Source organism: Bufo bufo, chromosome 4, assembly GCF_905171765.1.
Source record: "Bufo bufo chromosome 4, aBufBuf1.1, whole genome shotgun sequence".
NCBI classification, from domain to species: Eukaryota; Metazoa; Chordata; class Amphibia; order Anura; family Bufonidae; genus Bufo; species Bufo bufo.
The window spans coordinates 126,238,388-126,261,177 of record NC_053392.1 but is presented as its reverse complement, the minus strand read 5'-3'; the positions used below and the strand labels follow the sequence as shown (position 1 = coordinate 126,261,177).

Below are 22,790 nucleotides of genomic sequence, written 5' to 3'. Positions count from 1 at the left end.
ACAGGTGAAAGCTTATTGGTTGCTATGGGCAACTAAACAAATTCTACTTTACACCAGTTTAATAAATGACCCCCCCAAATTTGTTGAAACTACAATTAACCTAACCATCGTGTTTTTTGAAGGTGTGGAAGAATGCCTATTTAAGCTCCAAGAGAGCATAAAGATGTAGATATCGCTCTTGTTTGTCTTTTACCCCGGACCCCAGTGCTGAAAAGCAATAAAGCTAACTAACACAAATATTGGGAGAAAATACAGATTCAGAGGTTTACCTTGGTGAGATTATATCCTGTTGCTGCAATACAACAGTGCTAATCATCAAGCCTCTATGCTTGCCCAACTGATTCCAAAAAAATCAAGCCTACCAAATATTAAAGATATGTTCACAAGTTGAATTAAATGTGGCATGTCCTTCTGCAACACAAATCCAAGCTGAACCCATAGATCCCTGACATTCAATTGGGCTAAACTTCTGTGTTTGTCACCTGAAGTGGACAAGTCACTTATTTCTACAGCAGGATTTTGCTCCGCCATGCAAGCAAAAATCCACACAGACATTTTCTTATGCATGTGAAGGACGTTGCAACAATGCCATTCACATGCATGGGATGTGGATTTCAGGGATTTAGGCAGAGAATCCATGCTGAAATCGATATAATAACTGACACTTGCTAACACGGCCTAATCTGGTTTTGCATAAATAATGTTGCTTTTCTGATGCGCAGTAATGAATATACCTGTCTTAGTTCCATTAGAGATAAAGTGATGTGCCAAATACACAACAGGCTGATGGGCAATGGCATAACCCAAGTACCCTTCAGCAAGCCACAGGCAATTGGTAAAGAACTGGTATATGTAGAACAGATTTAAACACCTGTGAATGACAGAAAGGACTGTCAGTGCTACCGATCTGTAAATCTTCAGTTAATAGAATTCAATACAATTGTTATATACATACTTTGTTAATGAATAATTTCCAGAGGGGAGCCACTTCAACTTCAATGGTGTTATGTCTCACATACAAGTCTCCTGTAAGAATTCAGGAAGTTATAGTTTTTAAGTACGTAAATGTTCATTTTAAAACTGTGAATCTACAGTCATTAGTTCTACTCATTTCAATTACTTTAAAGGGGTGTCCGAGATCATAAAAAAATTAGCAAAAGCAGGCAATGTGATAAAATTGCCAATACTCATCTGTTTGATCTTCCACCTCCCTTAGTGCTCCTTGAAGTTCTTATTTACCTGGCTGCAGTGATGACTTGCTTCAGCAGTTTTACAGCTGAGACCCACTGAGACCAGTGGTTTCTTGCAATGGCTTACTTGTGTAGAAGAGCACATCATCTCCTGGATGAGCAGGGAAACTAAGAGATTAAGGCCTGTATTACACCAAACAGATTTATCTGACCAATTTCTGTCCAATCAGACAAAGTTTTGGTGTGTATAACAAAAGATCTGTGTGTGTAAACGGCCATCTGTCCAATGATTGGTCAAAAAATCTGTCAGATTAATCTGTTGGTCTAATATTGGTTCTTTTGTTAGCCTGCCTTTGCTTTACTTTTTTTATGATCATGGACCAACCCCTTTAAGTCTCTATTAAAAACATAAGTGGGAAAGAGTTCAAAAAAAACTAACTTTCACATGTATACTCCTGCAATGCTCCAAGGGGTAAAAGGTTTGAAAATTAGCTCACCTCTAGACAGAAGATATATCCATAAGCCAAACCAGTGATTCTTCCAAAAGCAAGTGACACCCATCTGTGGACAGTTGTTTCAGGGTTTTTGATCCTCATCAGTACAGAGCAGATTGGCTGGATTAGATGCCTCCAATATACCCCCTCCTTCCCTCTGGTTGCAACAAAGTCATCTTGCCCAGCCAACCAGTATCCTGCTGTGTAATTACAAAGGGCAAGAACCCTAAAACAGCAATCTACAGATGTAGCACACTGCAAAAGAGCAGAGAATTGCCAGAAAAAAAGCCTATGTGTGAAAGCACCTAAAGGATATTGTTCAGAAGATCTAATCAATACAAACCCAAATGAATTGTTGCATTGTTGATTATTAGACCATTTAATGGGTTGTCCCATCTTGGGCTTTCAAGGCCAAAATTAACCATAGTAAGCGCTGGCCTGGAGTGGCTGGAATAGCAAGCTATGCTATTTCCATAACTCTGGAGTAATAGAAACAGCGCAGTTTGCATTTGACTAAATGCAACTAAATGCGTTAAGCCAATTGCTTTTCAATGGGATAACGCGATGAGTTAAGAAATTAGAGAGTTAAGAGTGTGTGTGTTACCCCTGCTACATCTGCTCCCATTCACTGCTACGTTGGCTGCTAGCCCATTCCGTTAATCTAAGCCTATCCTGGCAGCTCTTACTGTGGTTATTCCCATCCCAGCCATGAAAGGCCTGAAATGGAAACAATTCCTATAAGCATTAAAGGGATTGTTCCAATAAGACACCATATTAGCTATTCAACATCAATTTTCCTATAAATTAGGGATTAGTATTAGTGTTGATCGAGCATGCTCAAGCGAACACCAGTTCGTCTCGAGCATTGTGATGCTCGGCACATCGCTGTGTTTGGCCGAATACGCGCGTGTGCTCAAGCGCGTTGCTCGAGTCTCCTCCCCCGCACGGTTGTTGGCTGCTACGCAGCCATATAAACGTGCAGGTGAGTACTGCCAATCACTGTAATGCCGTATCCATGTTGGTTACTGGCATTCCAGTGATTGGCTGGCCGGAACACCGTCATCGGGTGCTATAAAGCACCCGATGACACCCTGGGTTCGGCCAGTCTTAGTCAGGGAGAGCTGTGCTGTAGAACGGACAGATAGTGTAGGAATTGAATTAAATTTTTTTGTTATGCAGGGTTGGGGTTAGAGACGCAAAAGTCCTTTTAAAGGGCTTCTGCCACCCCCCAAACAGCAATTTTTCAGTATTGGACTTAATATAATTAGCAAATGTACGCAGTGTCCCATATAGACCCCGTAGTTTTGTGATATGAAAATTTCTTCACTACCAGCAAGTTGGGCGGTTACTTTCTGGGTGGCCCCGCCGCATCCTCGGTCTAAAAAAACGCCCCCTCCTCCCCTTGATTGACAAGGGCCATCGAGCGCTCTCCTCCTCTCGCTGGCCTCTCTGCTCATAAAATCCCACGTCTGCGCCGTACCGGTCCTCATTCGGCGCAGGCGCTCTGAGAGAAGGACGCTCGCTTGCCCGCTCCTTCCTCAGTGCGCCTGCGCCGATGACGTCAGACGACACCCGGAAAAGAAGTGATGCTATTGTAGAGCAAAATTGTGTGCAATTGTTTGGCCGCTGCATTACCGCCTCGACATCTCCAGTATAACATTAACGCATCCAAAATATCAGAGACATTCAGTGTAATTTTTCCACCGCTGGTGACAGCGACATTACCTGTACTACATCTCCTGTATAACGTTTGCCCATCCTAAATATCAGTGACATCCAGTCTAATTTTTTTGTTGCTGGTTGCAGCGACATTACCAGTATAAAGTTAGCGCATCCGAAATTTCTGTGACATTCAGTGTAATTTTTTTGCTGCTGATGGCAGCGACATTACCTGTGCTACATCTCCTGTATAATGTTTGCCCATTCTAAATATCAGTGACATTCAGTCTAATTTATTTGCTTATACACTTACAAAACCTGCGCTACTGTACGTGTGACATACTTGCAAGCATATATACCATTTAATATGCGGAAGGCGAGCAGTAAGGGACGGGGAAGTGGCTGTACTGCTGATGGTGCACACAGAGGCCGTGGCCCTGTGAGCGATGAAACTGTGCCTGCTGCCAGAGCACAAGAAACACACTCATCCACGATACCTATCTTCATGTCCCAGTTTGCGTTTCTCAACGTCACACCAGTGCGACCAGGTGGTTGGGTGGTTGGATTGCAGCAGATAATGCTTCCAGTCGGTTAAGCACCACCCTGTCTTCCACAAGGTCCAGTCTCAGTAGCCAAGAGTCTGGTCAACACAATCCTCACCCTGATCCTCCATCCTCGCTCCCACCATGGAGAGTCTTTGCAAACAAGTGATCCCACACTCGGATATTCAGAGGAGCTCTTTTCATTGCCATTCCTTAATTTAGGCCTATCGCCAAGCCCGCTTGAAGAGGGACATGAGGAGATCTTGTGCCCTGATTCCCAAACTCTTGAGCATCCACAGTCAGAAGAAGATGGCGGTGGGGAACGGCAATTAGTGTTTCACGAGGTGGATGATGATGAGACACAGTTGCCAATAAGTCAACCGCAATTAGTGTCTCAAGAGGTTGATGATCAGGATGAGACACAGTTGTCAATAACTGAGGTTGCTGTTTCATGTGATGTAAATAAACACAGCACGCGGGATTACTGCACAGGTAACATAACATAAAGACAAACGGAAAACAGGAAACAGGATGTGGTGCATCAACATAACATCCATAACATCTCCCCCTTTTTGGTGTTACTAAATGAACATATGAACATTGTAAGTTTTGAAGAGCGATAACAATAGCGCATTTGATACTCTATAGGTTAAGTCTCATAGGTGGTTTTGAACATCTACCCTACAGGTGACGACTGGTCCTTGTAGACAGAGTCTATTAGCCCTCTCAGTAGTTACTGGGCTTTATCACCTCCTACTGGCATGTCCTGGCGTGGCTGCTGGTAGATTACTAGCTTGCTCAGGATTGCCAGTACCATGGTCTGTGGCCCCACCTCTGTACATTCCTCACAGTCAATGGGCACACGTGTCCCTGTTATACCAAGCGAGACTGGCTTATCAATGAGATATTGCGACAGGTTTTTTCTGCCACTCGTAAATCCACACGATTGTGACGACAGAGAGTTCCGTCAACGTCCACTAGATATGAGCGTGTGCAACTTTTTTCAAATAAGTACCCATTTCCAACGACCTGTTCGATCCCCAGGTAAGGGTTTCATACGGATTGTTCTCCAATAATCACTCTGGCAGATCCCTGGCCGATGTATCACATTGAGCCTTTGACATTTGTCTCTTAAACTTTAACTTTTCTGTAAACCTTGTACCACACAAGGTTCCAGAAGCTTATTCGCTGCCGGTAAGGAAGTCTTCAGCTCCTTGACATCAGTCTTTGTGCCGGACTACTATCCATGCCTTCGGTTGGAGTGTTTCTCCAATGCAAAATGGCCTTCCACGAGTCTTTACCATCACTGTGTGCTCTCTTGCATAAGTTCTTAACAATCTTTACAGCTGCTTCAGCTTTGCATTCGCCTGTGGATGATGTAGTGAGGAAGTAACGTGCTCAAACTCCCATTCCATTGCAAATCTTCTAAATTGCAAGCTTGAAAACGGAGGGCCATTATCAGAGATCACTTTATCTGGTTGGCCATAACGGGCAAACTGAGCCTTGCACCACTTAATTGTGGTTTCAGTGGACAAATCAGAAGAAGGTCGATTTCCCAAAAGTCTAATAGTGGTCAACTAATATCAGGTATTCTGATGATCTGCCATGGACGTGTCGATATCTCATGCGACATCATAGTTTCCTTTTGTTGAAAGTGGGCATATTCATTGCAGATGGGACAATTACTGACAAAATCTTTGATTTCACCTTGCATGTTAGGTCAGTAAACAGTATCACGAGCTTGTCTGTCGCATGCTTCACCTCCAATGTGGCTAGAGTGTATTCATGATAACATCTCCGCTCTCAGCGATTTTGGCACTATGGCCCTTTGGGCCTGGGCCTTTGTACAAATTACCATTTTGTATGCTGATCTTATCTCTGAAGGACCAATATTCCAGTAGAGTTGCAGAAATTGCTACGTTATCATCTGGCCATCCACTCAAGACAACAGATTTCAGAGCGTGTAACGTTGCATCACCGTCAGTGTGTTGTATGAGTTGCTGCAGACGCTGAGCAGTGACATTAAGATAGTCTGCTTGATTGATGTTGGCAAAGAAAATGTGTTCCTGTTGCAGCTGACAAATTGTTTGACGCTCGTGTCACCTCCAGGTGCCACATTATCCAATGTAGCTCTGCTCAAAGCATCGCTGCTATACATTTCACTTCCTGGCTTATAGACAACATTGAGGTTGTAATGCTGCAATGTAAGCATCATGCTCTGCAAACGCTTGGGAGCACACAAAAGGGGCTTCTTGAATATGGCTATAAGAGGTTTGTGGTCAGTCTCAGCTGTAATGGAGTCCCGCCCATAGAGATAATGATGGAAGCATTGGCATGCAAATACAATACTTAAACATTCCTTCTCAATCTGAGCATAGTTTAGCTCAGCTGGTGAAAGAGCTCTGGACGCATATTCAACCGGTTGACCTTCCTGCAAAAGACAACAACCCAGGCCATTTTTGCTAGAGTCACTTTGTATGGCAACAGGCTTAGTGACATCATAGTATTTCAACACTGGTGCAGAGGTGACCAACCGTTTGATATCCTCTACCGCCTGGTCATGTTTGGGAAGCCAGTGCCAAACCGCATCTCTGTCCACAAGTCGTCTTAAGGGCTCACACATCTCAGATAAATGTGGCAGGAATTTTGCTAGATATGTAACAAAGCCAATACATCTCTGTACTGCTTTGGCATCAGCAGGCTGTGGCATGTCCACAATGGCTTTAATCTTGTCCGGGTCAGCTTTTAAGCCTTGTGAAGACGGGATATGCCAATGGAAATGGACTTCTTGCACCTTCAACTGCAATTTCTTCACGCTAAGCCTCAGCATCACCTGTCTGCAACGATCTAGTAGTGCTATTAACTTTTCGTTATGGTCCTGCTCAGCTTCTTCATCAGTGTTACCACAACCAACTATAAGAATGTCATCAGCTATTGGCTCAATTCCACAAAGCCCACTCAATAGTTCATGTTGTTTACACTGGTAGACCTCTGGTGCCAGGGAAACCCTAAATGGAAGCTTAAGCCATCTTTTTCTGCCCCAAGGAGTCCAGAAAGTGGTCATGTAACTGCTTTTTACATTTAGTTTGCAATGTAAAAAGGCATCTCTTGCATTGACTAGTGTGAAAATACACGCTTTTGGAAGTTTGTGCAGAATGTCATTGAGCGTAGGCATTAGGTAGTGTGACCGATCAGGGCCATATTCAGGAACTTGGGATTTGATACAAATTCTGATCTTTTCGGGCATGCTCGATCAACACTAATACTTATCCCCTAATTTATAGGAAAATAGATTTGATAGCTAATAAGGTGTCTTATTGGAACAATCCCTTTAATGCTTATAGGAATTGTTCCATTTCAGCCTTTCATGTAGGGTGTATTGGAGTGCCGGTGCCTTGTAATTTTTGGCAGCTCTTTCACTTAATGCATAGGCTTTATGAGTGTAGGAGTCCCACTACCTGAACAATTGTACCACAATGTGAATAAGGCCCTCCTTTATGTGATATACAGGTTGTATCGGAGTGTCTCTTCCTTTTAACTTTTTTGCAGCACTGGCACTTTATATACAAGTAAATATACAGGAAAGAATGTCTCCTAACAATTTTTCCTCTAAAATCGATTTTATCATTGGTTTGGTGCGTATTATTGTCAGTCTGTAAAAGTGGCGTACTACTTGGCCAACATGGTTCCCAGCAGTGACCTGGGAGTCCAAGATGCATCCAGACATCCTCCCAATGCTGTTCCCAAACCATTTCAGTGGTGTTTCCATCAATATCTGACCTTTTACTATGAACCAGACACCCTCCCCTCTTCAGAGCAGGGGGTGCCTGGTTTAATGCTTGGGTTCTCCCATTGACTTACATAGAGCACCCGAGCATCCCGAGGTATTCTACTCGAGCACCCGAGCACCCGAGCACTTTGGTGCTCGATCAACACTAATAAGTATCTGATTATCAGGGGCTTGACCCCTGGAAATCATGAGAATGAAGCTCATTCTCCCCTGTTTGATGATTTGTGCGGCTGCTAGAGATTGTTAGGCGCTTGTACTCAGCTATCTTCAACAGTTCCATAGAGTTGAATGGGGCAGAAGGCATGTCTCCTGGTGCATTTAAATGGGGAGTACAGGTCTACAATCCCCAGGATCAACTGGGGCCGTAGCAATATATTCCTTGCCAATCTGACATCTCTCCCTATCATTTGGATAGGGGATAATTTGATTTAATGGAGCAATCCCTTTAAAGTCCTTCTTACCTGATGTCTTGTTCTTCTTTTTGCAGACCAGATCCATACTTTGTATGTATGCTATAACAAGAGTGCTCATCCTCTAAAGTTCTGAAATAAAAAAATTAAAAAAACAATTAAAACAATTATACGCAAAAGAGGTGTTAAAGATAGATCGATAGATAGATAGATAGATAGATAATTGTGTAATTACATTTACACTGTTGCTATAAAATTTTCTATTTAAAATGTCTGCTTGCTGGAATGCTCAAAATGTATGAATAAACCATGGTGGAAATATATTATTACCAAAATCTAAGGGCTGTATCTGTAAATATCACAAAAGATAAAGATATACAAGTTTTGGCTATATTTAGAGGATGAAAAATATGGTCAGGATTTCAGTGATAGCTCATTTACAAGACTGGACTGGAGAAGATCCAGCGGTCATGGTCCATATCAGAACCAATGACAAAGTTAGAGGAAGGTGGAGAGTCCTTAAAAATGATTTTAGGGATTTAGGTCAAAAGCTTAGGGGAAGGACCTCAAAACTAGTGTTTTCCGAAATACTGCCTGTACCACAAGCCACACAAGAAAGGCAGCGGGAGATTAGGTAGGTTAACAAGTGGCTCAATAACTGGTGTAGGAAGGAGGGGTTTGGGTTCCTGGAGAACTGGGCAGACTTCTCTGTCAGCTACAAGCTCTATCGTAGGGATGGGCTGCACCTCAATGGAGAAGGGGCAGCTGTGTTGGGGGGAAATATGGCTAGAAGGTTGGAGGAGTGTTTAAACTAGGGACTGGGGGGAGGGTAATTACGTTATAGAATGGGAAGATAGTGCAGATAGAGACCGGGACAAGGTAGTGGGACTCGGGAGGAATGGAAGGAGGGACTAGAACAGTTCAGAAGGAAATGTGTAGGGTAAAAAATATACATAAACCTCTTAATTGTATGTATACTAATGCCAGAAGCCTGACTAATAAAACTGGTGAACTGGAATTAGTGATGTGTGAGGGGGACTATGACATAGTGGGAATAACTGAGAGATGGCTGGATGATAGCTATGACTGGGCAGTTAATGTACAAGGTTACAGTCTGTTTAGAAAGGATCATCAAAACCAGAGAGGGGGAGGGGTCTGCCTTTATGTAAAGTCCTGTCTAAAGTCCACAGTCCGAGAAGATATAAGTGAGGGACATGAACATGTGGAGTTACTGTGGGTAGAAATACATGGAGGCAAAAATAATAATAAATTACTAATAGGAGTTTATTATAACCCACCTAATATACCAGAGTCCACAGAAAATCTACTACTAAACGAGATAGACAAGGCGGCAAATCATAATGAGGTGGTTATTATGGGGGACTTCAACTACCCTAAAGGAAACAGGTTCTTGGCAATAACCAAAGACAATTACCTTTCCCAACTGGTTCAGAACCCGACTAGAGGGACGGCCATACTGGACTTAGTATTAACCAATAGACCTGACAGAACAACATATGTGCAGGTTGGGGGACACCTGGGAAATAGTGACCATAAAGTAATAACCTTCCAATTATCCTTCAAACGAGCGTTTCTACAGGGAGGTACAAAAATACTAAACTTCAAAAAAGCTAAATTTGCCAACTAAGAGAGGCCATAGGCGTAACTAACTGGGACAAAGTCCTCAAAAATAAAAATACCGCCACAAAATTGGATATTTTTAAAAGCATCCTAAAATCTAATTGTGACAGGTACATACCTTATAGGAATAAAGGGTTAGGGAACAAGAAGAAACCAATGGGGATAAATAGAACTGTAAAGAAAGCAATAAATGACAAAAATAAAGCATATAAATCACTAAAACAGGAGGGTAGCAAGGAAGCACTGAGAAACTATAAGGAAAAAAATTGAATATGTAAAAAACAAATAAAAGCCGCCAAACTAGAGACCGAGAGATTAATTGCCAAAGAGAGCAAAACTAACCCTAAAATGTTCTTCAATTATATAAATGATAGCAGTATAAATCTGAAGGTGTCGGCCCTCTACAGAGCAATGAGGGGGAAGTTGCAGAGAGCAACGAGGAGTAAGCAAAGCTATTAAATATTTTTTTCTCCACTGTATTCACTGAGGAAAATAAACTGTCAGATGAAATGCAGAAGGTAAAAGTAAATTCCCCATTGAAAGTGCCCTGTCTGACCCAGGAAGAAGTACAACAGCGACTTAAAAAGATTAAAATAGACAAATCGCCAGGACCAGATGGCATACACCCCCGTATCTTAAGAGAATTAAGTAATGTCATAGCTAGACCCATATTTCTGATATTTACAGACTCTATACTGACAGGGAGTGTTCCACAGGATTGACGCATAGCAAATGTGGTGCCAATATTCTAAAAGGGTGCAAAAACAGACCCCGGAAACTATAGAAACATAGAATGTGTCGGCAGATAAGAACCATTTGGCCCATCTAGTCTGCCGGTAAGTTTAACATCTGTTGTGGGTAAGGCTACTTTCACACTTGCATTCGGGGTTCCGCTTGTGAGCTCCGTTTGAAGGCTCTCACAAGCAGCCCCGAACGGATCCGTACTGCCCCAATGCATTCTGAGTGGATGCGGATCCGCTCAGAATGCATCAGTTTGGCACCGTTTGGCCTCCGTTCTGCTCAGCAGGCGGACACTCGAACGCAGCTTGCAGCGTTTTCGTGTCCGCCTGGCCGTACGGAGCCAAACGGATCCGTCCAGACTTACAATGCAAGTCAATGGGGACGGATCCGTTTGACGTTGACACAATATGGTGCAATTGCAAACGGATCCGTCCCCCATTGACTTTCAATGTAAAGTCAGGAGTCCCTATTAATATACCATCGGATTGGAGTTTTCTCCAATCCGATGGTATATTTTAACTTGAAGCGTCCCCATCACCATGGGAACGCCTCTATGTTACAATATACCATCGGATTTGAGTTAGATCGTGAAACTCAGATCCGACAGTATATTCTAACACAGAGGCGTTCCCATGGTGATGGGGACGCTTCAAGTTAGAATATACTAAAAGAACTGTGTACATGACTGCCCCCTGCTGCCCCCTGCTGCCATGACTGCCCCCATGACTGCAGGTGCTGCCAGGCAGCAGGGGGCAGACCCCCCCCCCTATATTTAACTCATTGGTGGCCAGTGTGCCCCCCCCCTCCCTCCCCTGTTTTTAACTCATTGGTGGCCAGTGCGGCCGGCCCCCCCTCCCTCCCCCCTGTTTTTAACTCATTGGTGGCCAGTGCACCCGGCCCCCCTCCCTCCCCTGTTTTTAACTCATTGGTGGCCAGTGCGGCCGGCCCCCCCCTCCCCCCCTAATTAAAATGACCGACCCCCCATCATTGGTGGCAGCGGAGAGTTCCGATCGGAGTCCCAGTTTAATCGCTGGGACTCCGATCGGTAACCATGGCAACCAGGACGCTACTGCATTCCTGGCTGCCATGGTTACTTAGCAATTTTAGAAGCATTATACTTACCTGCGATGTCTGTGACTGGCCCGACGCTCCTCCTACTGGTAAGTGAAAGGTCAGTGCGGCGCATTGCCTATAGCACAGTCATTTCACTTACCAGTAGGAGGAGTTAAAAACAGGGGGGGGAGGGGGGGCCGGCCGCACTTGCCACCAATGAGTTAAAAACAGGGGGGGAGGGGGGACTGGCCACCAATGAGTTAAAAACAGGGGTGGGAGGGGGGGGCCGGCCACACTGGCCACCAATGAGTTAAAAACAGGGGGGGGGAGGGGGGCCGGCCGCACTGGCCACCAATGAGTTAAAAACAAGGGGGGGGGCCACCGCACTGGCCACCAATGAGTTAAATATAGGGGGGGTCTGCCCCCTGCTGCCTGGCAGCACCTGCCAGGCAGCAGGGGGCAGTCATGTACACAGTTCTTTTAGTATATTCTAACTTGAAGCGTCCCCATCACCATGGGAACGCCTCTGTGTTATAATATACTGTCGGATCTGAGTTTTCACGAAGTGAAAAATCAGATCTGGTTATGCAGACAGATCCGTTCTGAACGGATGCAAGCGTTTGCATTATAGGAGCGGATCCGTCTGTACAGACACCAGACGGATCCGCTCCTAACGCAAGTGCGAAAGTAGCCTTAACTATTTGAAGGTTTTCTAAGAGATGCTATCTTGTAGGATCTCAATTAAAACAAATAACATCATATCAGCATGGCTTCATGAGGGATCGGTCATGTCAGACTAGATTAATCAGTTTCTATGAGGAGGAAAGTTCTAGACTTGACAGCGGCAAATAAATGGATGTCGTATATCTGGACTACTCCAAAGCATTTGACACTGTACCATATAAAAGGTTAGTATATAAAATGAGAATGCTCGGACTGGGAGAAAATGTCTTTATGTGGGTAAGTAACTGGCTCAATGATAGAAAACAGAGGGTGGTTATTAATGGTACACACTCAGAATGGGTCACTGTCACTAGCGGAGTACCTCAGGGGTCAGTATTGGGCCCTATTCACTTCAATATATTTATTAATGATCTTGTAGAAGGCTTGCACAGTAAAATATACATTTTTGCAGATGACACTAAACTGTGTAACGTAACACTGAAGAGGACAATATACTGCTACAGATGGATCTGGATAGATTAGAGGCTTGGGCAGAGAAGTGGCAGATGAGGTTTAACACTGACAAATGTAAGGTTATGCACATGGGAAGGAATAATGCAAGTCATCTGTACATACTAAATGGTAAAACACCTGGTAACACTGACATGGAATAGGACCTAGGAATTTTAATAAACAGCAAACTAAGCAGTAAAAACCAGTGTCGGGCAGCTGCTGCCAAGGCCAATAAGATAATGGGTTGCATCAAAAGGGGCATAAATGCCCGTGATGAGAACATAGTCCTAGCACTGTACATCTCTACCATCATCTATTTATCCCCAGGACTGTGACTGTGATGAGGGGACATCCTCTGCGTCTGGAGGAAACAAACATAGAAAAGGATTCTTTACGGTAAGAGCAGTAAGACTATGGAACTCTCTGCCTGAGGAGGTGGTGATGGTGAGTACAATTAAAGAATTCAAGAGGGGCTTGGATTTCTGGAGTGTAATAATATTACAGGCTATAGCTACTAAAGAGGGGTCGTTGATCCAGGGAGTTATTCTGATTGCTTCTACCTCATAGGGTTTTTTTTTTTTTGCCTTCCTCTGGATCAACTTGCAGGATAACAGGCCGAACTGGATGGACAAATGTCTTTTTTCGGCCTTATATACTATTTTACTATGTTACTATGCAAGACTATGTTTATTTTTACATCTGCAAAAAATGGAACATGAAAAACAGATTGCACATTGAAAAAAAATATAGTCGTGTCAATAATCCCTTATTCTTATTATCCCAAATGTAGATGGTAAGTGCATAGAGTAAATGTTGTCACAACTTTCATTTCATCATTTTATTCTTTGTTGTGACAGTATAAATACATCATTACAAAGCAATATAAGTAACACAAGTAATCATATTAATGGACACGTACCCAATCTTCTCAAATTTCTTTTTAGAGTCATCCCAGACATATCTTATTTTCTGCACCCGTATAAATTTTACCTGTAAAGAGATGTGTATAAAGTATGTGGAAGATAAATGAGCATAAAAGCAAATCTTAAATGACTCTCAGAAAAACATGAACTAAAAAGATATATCGTGATGATAGCTGGTCCCAAATATTTTACAACTAGACTAACCTGAACACACTTCAGAATGCGGAACCTAAAATCACTGCTTATTAGAATCATTTAAAATAGACCGGATAAATCTCGCTGTAACTAATCGCAGTCTATATCAAAAAGTAGGTACATTATGAAAATAAGATATGCAACACAAACTATACTATACGGCAAATGCACAAGAAGACCCAGACCTCAAATATATGCTGCAGGGAGGGAGAAGAACCAGGAAAACAGGAGATATACCACCAGGGCAACTGTCCCTGCTCAAGTCCATGTTCTTGCTCTCTGCCCAGAGACAGCCCCTGATGGTGGAGCCTCTCCGTCACCGTACCTAGCCTGGATTTCCCTAGTGCACCCTCATAATCGTTATAAATCCCTTAATGGGCAGCACAGTAGCTCAGTGGTTAGCAATGGTGCCTTGCAGCGCTGGGGTCCTAGGTGTGAATCCAACCAAGGACAACATCTTCATGGAGTTAGTATGTTCTCCCCGTGTTTGTGTGGTTTTTCTCTGGGTACCCTGGTTTTCTCCCACACTGCAAAGACATACTGATTGGGACCTTAGATTGTGAGCCCCATTGGGGACGTGGCAATGCATTTTACCAACCAGAAGTACCTCCTCCGGCGAGCGGAAGGCTCGCTGGGCGCCGCTGTTTAAAGCCAGCACTGATCCCCACAGCCCTCTGCGGACTCAGGCACCTGGGAGCTCTGGCTATACCACTGGGACATGTAAGTCATGTACTGGGACTTTATTATCCTCAGAGATACTATCATTAATCACTATTGCTATCTGATATCTTTAATGACATGGTTCAATTCTTTCTGATTATAGGTAGACGTTGTTCCATCATTAAGAATGCTTTCGCATGTGACATCTCTGGGTCCCAGTGCTGTATAAAAAGATAAGCCAGTTTCCTTCCATTTTTGTTCATAATTAGCATTATCAGTGTTTTATAATTTTACTTATCTTTGACGGACCCCCTGAGGATCCCACTCTGGGAGAAACGCGTCAGGATATAAGGGATTTATAATGATGATGAGGATGCACTAGGGAAATCCAGGCTAGGTACGGGGATGAAGAGGCTCCACCATGAGGGGCTGCGGACCCATCACTTCAATGGGTCCGCAAATCCAGAGATGTGGTGCGGAACGGAATGGAACCACGGAACGGAAGCACTACAGAGTGCTTCTGTGGTGTTCCATTCCGTGCTTCCGTTCCGCAAAAATATAGAACTTGTCCTATCTTTTTGCGGAACGGACGGATCGCGGACCCCGATTAAGTGAAAGGGGTCGCAATCCACATGCGGCTGGACCAAGGTCTGTGCTTGTGCATTGCGGACCGCAATTTGCGGGCCGGAGCACGGGTACGGAGCCCTTACGTTCATCTGCAAGAGAACTTAGGCTAAATGGAGACTTGTGACCATGCAACATTAAGATGACAAATGCTGCACCTTTATTCATAACTAATGATAGTCAATGTAGTTCTCCAGAAATTCAGTAGGTTTTAATCTCTGGTGAGTATCATGTTGTGGAAAACTACAAGTCACAAGGCAACCACATTAACTTGTGAATGGAAGTAAGCTGCAATACCCATCACAGCCACTATACAATATACGGCACTGTGCTTGCTGTAGAGCACATCTGGCCCCTACTGATCTGATACTAATAGCCTATCCTGAGGATAGCCTGTTAATATTTAAGTCCTGGACAGCCCCTTTAATTTATGATATAGAAACCAGCATGGTTGCCTACTAAAGTTGAATTATCCTGTCTTACATTAAAATGCTTTTAAAAACATCTACACAATAGATAAAAAATGGATTACTTTGACATCCGGCTTCCTTATGGCTCTGTTCACTATGGAGTTTTTATCAGATAGGACAGAGCATTGTGCGTCATTTAAAAGTAAGTCTTTAAACTGGTCCAGGGTCATCCAGCGCACCTTCTTTCTAGTGTATTTTTTCCTTTCATCCTGTTTAAAAAATATTAAAACATGAGATATTAAAGTTTTCCGATTGGTCTCCTTCATTTAGTAACTAAATGCTGTTGCACCCAAATAATAAGAATGTTGCCACATGTTCAAGCTTTTTGATGCAATTTTTTAAGCCAAAATCAGGTGTAGATCATAAAAGGAGAGAAAGTATTAAGGGCAGATACAACTTTTTTCAATCCACCCCTGGTTTTGGCTTCAAAAACTGCATAAAAAAACCTGAATGTGTGCCCGCACCCTAAGCATGTGCAATAATTTACACAACTTTTCATATGACTAATCATCTACATACAATTTTATATGCCTTTGACGAACAGAGTTTGTAAATGAAACTGCACTATGCAAACTCTTGATTGTAAACGTTATGCAGACATCATGCTATGAATTTTAACCTTATCATGCTTGGTCCTTTAGATAAGGTAAATTAGTCACACACCAAACCTAGGGTCATTTCAGACAAGCGTGTCTAGTGTGGAAAACACAATCCATGTGGAGCATAATTTCCTGTTATAGACATACGGCATTATAATGATTTTATTACTGTGTGTCTCTGCCCGAACTTGGATCCAGTGCATTGTACTGACATAATTCTGTCAGTATAAGTAGATGCAAGGCCGGTCAGAGACACACAGCATTATAGATCATTATAATGCCATGCAATCCTGTGAAAGGAGCACTGTTCATAATGGGAGATCATGCTCCCACACGGACCGTGTTTTCTGCACTGGACAAGCTCTCCTGAAATTAGTCTTAGAGAAAACAAGTACTTTGTGTTTATGCAATTCTTTCATTCTTTTTAGTGCACCTATAATATTAATTATATATATATATATATATATATATATATATATATATTGCCTGACATGCATTTTTTTAGACTTGTAAGTCCCTGCTTCTACTGCTTATATAATTCAGTAATTTCTCTTGGATGAAATTTTACAGAGAAATGACAAAAATCCATCAGTCCACTCATGTGCCCCACATGTTTTAGTGTGAATACACCTATGACCTGACCATTTTGCTGTGATGTGCCGCAAATGATAAAACGTGTAGAATCCACATTTCTACAATGAGGGCTGAGAAACGTGTGAGATGTACACATCCGTATGTTTCGAATCTGTGGTTTGAGGACCACAAAACGCCATGTGCAGAAGGCCTTGAAGGGGTCTTTTCACCTATACTGACCATTATAGAACACTAACACCATTATCAGCATTATGGTCCCCATATGTGAATGCTACTTACTGTTTAGCTGTCCGTCGCTTATTTTCTTCAAAAAACACTTTTATTTAATATGCAAATTAGGTCTGAAGGTGCCCAGGGGTGGTGTTCAAGTGCCCAGGCCCCTCGTCGCTATTCATATGAAACCCCTCCCCTTTCACCCCTCTGGCCATCCTAGGTTCTTCAGAAATCCAGCACCAGTGCTGTTCACAAGATTTGCCGCGCCTGCGCACTTCATTCCCCGTTCCGGCACATGCGCATTAAACGCTCTTGTGCCTCTGTCCATAATGGCGAATGAAGTGCGCAGGCATGGCGAATCTTGTGAACTGAGCTGGATTTCTTAAGGACCTAGGGCGGGCCAGAGGGGTGAAAGGGGAGGAGTTTCATATGAATAGCTACGGGGGGCCTGGGCACCGGCCACTTGAAGGCTGCCCCTGGGCACCTTCAGAGCTAATTTGCATATTGAATAAAAGTGTTTTTTTAAGAAAATACGTGACGGACAGCTAAACAGTAAGTAGCATTCACATATGGGGACTATAATGCTGATAATGGTGTTAGTGTTCTATAACTATAAGACTCCCTTTAAGCTACATATAAAATACTGTGGTGTCTCACACACCTTTACACAAAGCAAGCATCATTCATTGCTCGTGTCATTATCCAATTACCGGGCTCTCCATGGTATTGCCAGGAAGCCCGGTGACGTCACCGGCACTGATAGGCGGGCTTTAGCGCTGCCCTAGCCATTTTACTGGCTAGGGCAGCGCTAAAGCCCACCCATCTAAGCCAGTGACGTCACTGAACACACTGCTGGGCGGAAGCTTCCGCCCAGCAGTGTGTTATTGTAAACAAAAGAGCCTGTGCCCTGCGTGATCTAGCGCTGGGCAAGGGAGAGCATCGGAGCATGAGATGCTCCGATGCCAACATCAGTGGTGCTGCCTGGGTCAAAATAAGGTCTGGCATCCATAGACTGATAGCAAAGAAGAAAAACAGCATGCAGCATTTTTCTGTTTGGCGCCATGTGATATCTAACATCATAAGTGATGTGCCAAATGTATGTAAAAAAAAAAACAAAAAAAAGTAAGGGATCAGTTCTGCAGTCAGTTTCACTTCTGCGTTTTCTGCACCACGTGAAAATGAGCCGTATCACTGGACATACTGCATGAGAAGGGGCCCTTATCGGTACCCAAACTATTTTAACTGTTTCTTAAATATGAAAGAAAAGGCAAATACTTACAGTTGATCTTAGTAAAATCACATTGGCTTTCGCCAAAGAAGAAGGAACACAGTTTGCCCAGACACTCCATTCAGGCTTCCAGTAAAACAGGAGCAGGAGAACCCCACCTGATACACAGTAGCCGATCACACACAAAATAATCCAAGGTACACTTATCCTATAGCCAAAGATTTCCTATTGACAGAATACAGAAAAAAAAAGAGTCCAGTCAGTAACATAAAACATATTATACAACACCGGTGTGCGAGTTATCTGAAGAGGGAACACAGTGCCACCCTGTGAACTAATCATAATATTCATAGCTGTGATCGTGATGGTGCAGTTGTGGAAATTAGTTTATGGTAAGGCATGCCAACATGTTATTGGTCTTATTGAAATGCTTTATAAAACAATTTTTTTCATGCATAAAGATATATGTAGTACCCCAGACCTGGGGGTACTACAATTGTACATATGTTTCATATTGTTATGTATTTTTGTATGTTTTATCTGGCCATTGCTACCAGTAGCATATAGAAGGCAAAGGTTAGCAAGGAACAGGGCTGACCACCCTGTTCTTCCCCACTTGGTAGAAGTAGGCTGGCTTTGCTTCCTGCCAAGAGAGGGAGTTCCTGTTTAGAGACAGTGTGGAGAGGAAGCACAAGTCAGAGCTCCTGCTCCTAAAGAGGTTCTTCAGTGAAGTACTCAAGTGAATTATTGAGAAGACAGACAGCAAAGTGAACAGCTACTTCGAGCTTTTGAAGACACTGATTTGAGGTGAGGGACTACAGCTAAGACACCCATCACCCAGACTACTAAAAGGCCAGTATAACCTAAGTGCTAAAATGCAGTTATCCTACCTGCCTCCTTATTCGTTACTGTTGCCAGAGAGAAAATTGCACTTGAAATCCACTACCAATGAATGTATGTATTAAGTTCTATGTTGCACTTTGCAGAAAAGACTTTGTTACATTTAAGCAGATTATCTAGGAAAGGATGTGTTATTTGCACAAAAAAGTGGCGTGGCTTTAAATGATAAGCTAATGCTTAATTTGGCACGGACATCAGACTGGCAAGGTACTGTACCTCAAATATTCATATCAATTATCATAATCCCTTCTAAGTCTATTATCGGACATACTCCCTGGCTTAGCAGCATTTGGAAGGCATTTAGAGAATTGCACAATGGACAGGAGGGGAACTTACTGACTTTTGCCGCTTCCTGATCCTTATACAGCGCTGTGTATAGACTGATAGGGAAGGTGAGAAACAATCCTTGCCTTCTCTATGGGAACCCTGCTGTCACTGATATGGGGTTGTCCATTCCCACAGCTGCACTATTAGCTTGCAGCTGCAGTCTCTGCAAGGAGGTTTTAAAACATATCTGCAGAGATAGGTGTCGATCACCTGGACATGTATAGTCAATGGGTGGTCAGCAAGAGGTCTAAAGAAGCTTTTGAAACAAACTGGAGTGTGAAAGATTAGGATAAAATCATGTGGAATACAATTATCTACTAAAACAGCCACGTCAGGAGAGGTGACAGACCATCTTTAAGATTAGGAGAGCAGTTACATTTTCACATGGGTAACCTTCTATGGGGCAGCACTTCCGGGTCCGCAATTCCGATCCTGTAAAAAATAGAACATGTCCTATTCTTGTCCGCAATTGCTGACAGGAAAAGGCATTTTCTATGAGAATGCCAGCGATGTGTGGTCCGCAAAATGCGGAAGGCACATTGCCGATGTCCGTGTTTTGCAGATCCACGGATCCATGGATCAGCAAAACACACACGGACGTGTGAATGGACCCTTAGACTAACCATGTTTATATTAATGTAAGAGATGGGACCTTGGCTCGAGACAACCCTCCCCTCTGAAAAATGCCAACATATCTACCTCTGGATGACTATTGATTGCACCTCACCATAAGGGGACCTTTCAATTGAACAACACAACCCCTTAAAAACAATATGGTAAACTCTTCAATTATTCAGTGTGACATATATATAAGAACTAAAAATTTAGGCCAAAGTCTATTGATCTTATATCAATACTCAATTTCTAAGTGCAATTTTACTAAACTCCCTCTCTCCCCACCACTAAACAAGACAGTCGAAAGGTTGTGAAATAGTTGTCTTGTCTTCCACTTCAGTATGACATATATACAAACAGTATTCATACAGCCGGCTTCTCAACATACATGTAAGCCATAATACACAGATGCTAATGCCAATCCAGTTTAACAGGTCATTATTATAAGATCTCATTGGAAATCATAAGTTACTCAGGTTGCATTTAAAAACAGGGATACTATAGATGTGTTCACACCTAACTGTTCATTTATCTCAACATGACCAGATATGTTACGCGATATGCACTGCCTAGCTATTTTCAACACAATATCCCAATCTTGTGCCCCTTTTTTTAAATACCAAAGGTGCCTACAATACAACTGTTCAGGCAACAGGTGGCATATTGTATTACTAGCTAAGACCTGTACACTAGGAAGACCTGACAGAAACTTTTGATACATATACATTGGGGGTTTCATACTCAGTTGAATATACTGTATGGCTTGCACATAGAAAATTTTCCAGTTGATGGGTTCCTAGCAGCATCTGATAACAGACTGCAACATACCTCCTAGCAGTAACAAATACTAAAATGCAACAACAAAATATCTGCCCAACAGCATCAAATAAACACCCTCATAAAGTAAGAAATTCCCAGTATTATTGTCCATCACAACCCTCTCCTCACTGGCAGCAGTATTATCCCCGCACAGCCCCTCCCACTCTGACACCAGTAATATCCCCTGACAAAAATTACCCACTTGCGGCATTATTGCCCCCTGATAACCCCTCCACACTGGCAGCAGTATTGTATCCTGACAGCCCCTTGCTCACTGGCAGCAGTATTGTCTCCTGAAAATCCATCCCCCACTAGCAGCAGTATTGTCCCCTCACAACCCCTCCCCAATGGCAGCAATATTTTCCATTAACAACCCTTCCCCTACTACATGAAGAATTTTCCCCTGAGTATTGTCTCTTGTCCACCCCTCCCACAATAACAGCAGTATTGCCCCCTAACAACTTCTCCAACACTCGCTGCAGTATTCTCTCCTGACAACTCCTCCCTCACTGATTATAAAACGCATCAGAAATGTACATGCATGTAATTTTAATGAATATTAATCTTTATAATGTAAAATGTAAAGTGATGTGTCAAAATATGTGAAGCAGATTTTAAAATCCACAGCATGCCAATCAGACACAGGGTATTTGTAATCCGTATGGTCTCATGTACACAATCGTATTTTTGGCCCACATCCGATCAACATTTTATGCAGATTGAACTCATTCATGGTGAGTGGACTCATTTATTTCTATAGGGATTTATACTGTACATTGGGGCCTGCTAAAAGCGCAGGACATACACAGAATGTATCCATATTTTGTGGATCCACCATTCGCAAAAACAGATAAGGCTGTGTGCAGGAAGCCTAGGGCCAGTGATGGCCAGTTTGCAGTGTTCGCCGACGAACACATGCGATCTGCCATCTTTATTCCCAAGCCCGGCGATGCAGAGGTAAGTTCTTACCTGTGCCTGCGCCGCGAGCCGCTCTGAAACACATGCGGTCACCGGGAGCAGGCAGTTCCGAGAACAGCCCGATGAAGGCTGTTCTCGGAACTGCCTGCTCCCGGTGACCGCATGTGTTTCAGAGCGGCTTGCGGCGCATGCACAGGTAAGGACTTACCTCTGCATCGCCGGGCTTGGGAAAAAAGATGGCAGATTGCATGTGTTCGTCGGCAAACACTGCGAACTGGCCATCACTGCCTAGGTCTGCTTTCACAGGTCAGTATTTGGTCAGCGTGTGATCAGTGATTATCATCAGTGAATGTGTGCCGTAACTAGAATTAGTGGCTACACAGAGATAAGGTATAATGGAAAGATTTGCAACTTACATGTTTTCTTGGTTTTTGACCCACATCTGGTTTCAGCTTAGAATCACTAATGGAAATCACTGATCACTGACCAAAAAAGCAGCCTTAGGCGTCATGCACACGACCATTCTGTTTTTTGCGGTCTGCAAAGTAGTACAGTTTTTTTCCCTGCCGTTGGCCTCATTAAACTCTTGATTTTCTTAGCTTTTTTGTGCAATTTTTAAGAAATTTTTGTCCATATTGTAGGTGCACTTTCGGCATTCTAAGTGTCTGGTGTAAAAACTACTATAGCCCCTGACTGGAGTCGTTTTTATTCCTCTTTTCACGCAAATGATGCTAAATTTGCCAACTTCCCAATCCCCCCGCCACTCCATAGTTGCCAACTCTCCCGAATTTGCCAGGACTGTCCCTGATTTTCAAAGGCAGTCCCGGCAAATTTGCACTGTCCCAGGCTGAAAATGTGTGGGACTAACACACACCCCATCCATAAGTGGTTGTTTTCAGGCGGGTTTGGGGTGTTAATTGGGGTGGGGCTTATATGCCCCAAGTTTACCAACTGAAACGTTGGTAATTATGCCACTTCCAAATGAAGCAGATGGTGTAAAAGCTCTCTC

At 43.1% G+C, this 22,790-nt stretch overlaps 1 pseudogene; it reads right to left on the bottom strand.

Annotated features, from left to right (window-relative positions):
- LOC120999049 overlaps positions 1–22,790 on the bottom strand; it is a 90,431-nt pseudogene that overhangs the window by 64,438 nt on the left and 3,203 nt on the right.